This window comes from Camellia sinensis, chromosome 2 (assembly GCF_055761805.1).
Source record: "Camellia sinensis isolate YWXY chromosome 2, ASM5576180v1, whole genome shotgun sequence".
NCBI classification, from domain to species: domain Eukaryota; kingdom Viridiplantae; phylum Streptophyta; class Magnoliopsida; order Ericales; family Theaceae; genus Camellia; species Camellia sinensis.
In genome coordinates this window covers 167,012,178-167,015,436 of record NC_138962.1, presented here as the reverse complement: position 1 = coordinate 167,015,436, position 3,259 = coordinate 167,012,178, and positions in this window count along the sequence as shown.

Here is a 3,259-nt window from a genome sequence, read left to right as displayed (position 1 = left end):
CACATGGCAAGTCACACGGTGAAGACGGTTCGTCAAAACCATTTATGAGTGAATGAGAACATGACGTCATTTTCGGGTTCGTGGAATGAACATTTAAAGTTTGTAATGTTGGTTTCCTTGTGAGACTTGTCCCACATTGAAACTTTAAGAGAGTTTATTTGTGTATATAAGCTCTAGCCTACAACACTTGGTTGGGCCCCAAGGGGCACCCAGTTTGTAGAAGGGAGGAGTTATGGACAAAGTGTACCTTAGCCCAAAACCACCACACGCGCGTGCGCGCGCCGCCACCATGCCCGGCCCGGGTCGGGTCTAAACATTAATTTTTTCAATAAATTCTTACAGGAAAAATTAATTTAAATTTTGAAATTCAAATTATTATCCAACAATTGTGTCTCTTCCTTTTATTCCATAACAGATTTTTGAGCCCAAAATGTTTTTTGGATCTGTTCAAAACCAGATAGATTTAAATCTGCCCAGACATATTCAAACAGTGTCATTCCAGCAGTTAATCTGTTGAACAGTTTGCATATCTGTGTCTTTTCAAAACAACATCTGTTGGATTCAAATCACACATGTTCATTTGAATTTTATACTTGTTCGGTCAGCACTTGTGTGCCTATAAATACCAACATTCCAGCAGTGTTTTCCAATCTGAAAATCAGTTTGAATATTTGTCTCTTTGCTGTCCATTTTGTTCTAGTGCATTTATTCTTCATATATTAGTTTTAGATTAAATTTAAGAGAGTATAGAACACAAGGTTTGGTTCGCCGTACAATTTTGTTTGGTGTGCTACAACAATTTTGTGAAGCTCATTATATCCTGGGAGATAGACGCCACTCAACCGTAAGTACCGTAGCGGGGCAAATCTGTCTTAAGGACAAACTATCACGCACTCGACTTGGTCTTTGAATTATTTATTCGGTTCTACAAAATAAATACTGTAAGTTCTATTTTATTTTGTTTGAATTGTTTCAAATTATTTTATTTACACAGAAGATTGTGTCAACAATCTTAAGACAGATTCAAATTATTCTGTTTACAGAATTTTTCATTTGTTTCCTTTTCTCTTTCTTCTTTTAAGAAAATTATTTTCTGTGGATTTACAAAATAATATTCTTGTTGGAAAAACAAATAGTAATTATATGCTATTTGACAGATAGTAGTAATATATTGTCTAATTTCTTTGACAACTAGTAGTACGATACTGGTGTCATTAACAATTCAGAATATATTTTTGTGGAATTTTTTCAGAAATTAATTTTGGGTTTTAGAAATTATTTTCTGAGTTTTCATTACTTAAAATTTTGTTTTAGTATTCTAATTATTGAAGTGTTACAGAAATTAATTTTCTGTGTGGAATTAATTTGGTTGTATAAAATTTTATTCTATTTCCAAATTAATTGAAAAATAAAAGTTATTTTCTTATTTCTTTTATTTTACAGAATTTAATTTCCTGTGTGGAATTAATTTGGTTGAATAAAATTTTATTTTATTTCCAAATTAATTGAAAAATAAAAGTTATATTCTTATTTCTTTTATTTTACAGAATTTAATTTCCTGTGTGGAATTAATTTGGTTAAATAAAATTTTATTTTATTTCTAATTAATTGAAAAATAAAAGTTACATTCTTGTTTTTTTTATTTTTTACAGAATTTAATTCTGTGAATTTGGTTTAATTTTCTATGTAGTGTAAATTCTAATTATAATTTTGTTTTATAAATTAGAATTGATGGCTACTGAAACTAATGCCCAAACAAGTACTACTGTGGTGGTTGCAATGACGCCAACCCCCTCTCCTGTTGTAACAGTACCGGTAAATCACGGTGAAAAGCCAGAGAAGTTCGCAGGAACTGACTTTAAAAGATGGCAACAGAAAATGTTGTTCTATCTTATAACTCTGAACCTAGCTCATTTCTTCTGTGAAGATGCTCCTATCTTGAAAGAGGATGAAACCGATCGACAAGTGGTTACTGCGGTTGATGCCTGGAAACATGCCGATTTCCTTTGCCAGAACTACATCTTGAATGGACTTGACAACACATTATACAACATCTACAGTCCTATCAAGACAGCAAAGGAACTTTGAGAGTCTTTGGAGAAGAAATACAAAACGGAAGATGCCGGCTCAAAGAAATTTGTGGTTGGCAGATTCTTGGATTTTGTAATGGTTGATTCAAAAACTGTGATCGGCCAAGTTCAAGATTTCCAACTCATTCTGCATGATATTCATGCAGAAGGTATGTCTCTTGGTGAATCCTTCCAAGTTGCAGCCTTAATTGAAAAATTACCAAAAGGCTGGAAGGAATTCAAGAATTACCTCAAACACAAGCACAAAGAAATTTCTATGGAAGAATTAATTGTGCGTTTGAGGATTGAGAAGGACAACCGCAATTCTGAAAAACGGGTTGGTAAGCATCCTATGGAGTCTGAGGCAAATGTGGTGGAACATGCTTCAAAAATCAAGAAACGAAAGTCTTCTGAAGAAATTTCATCACAAGGCTCTAAAGGGGAGGGAAAATAAAAAGTACAAGTTTAATGGCAAATATTACATCTGTGACAAAAAGGGACATCGGGACCAAGATTGCCGTAGCAAAGGCAAAAGCAAAAGAAGAACAAGCAAGAAGCCTGCTCAAGCCCATATGACCGAAGTGGACAAGATTTCCAATGGTGTAGATGACATCAATCTTTCTGCAGTTGTTTCTGAGGAAAATCTTGTCGGAAATCCTAAAGAATGGTGGGTGGACACTGGTGCTACTCGCCATAGCTGTGCCGACAAAAAGATGTTCACATCTTATTCTATAGTGGACAATGATGAACAACTTTTTATGGGAAACTCCTCAACTTCCAAAGTTGAAGGACAAGGAAAGATTGTACTCAAGATGACATCTGGAAAGGAACTCACTCTCAACAATGTGCTGCATGTACTGGATATTCGCAAGAATCTTGTTTCCAGATCTCTGTTGAGTAAGAATGGGTTTAGGCTAGTATTTGAGAGTGATAAATTTGTACTTACTAAGAATGGGATATATGTAGGAAAAGGTTACATGTCTGATGGCCTTTTCAAATTAAATGTAATGACCGTTGTACCCTCAGTTATTAATAATAATACATCTTCTTCTTACTTGCTTGAGTCTTCAAATTTATGGCATGGTAGACTAGGACATGTTAATTATGGATCTTTGCGTAGATTAATTTATATGGAATGTTTACCTAAATTTGACATTGATTCAAATCATAAATGTGAAATTTGTGTTGAG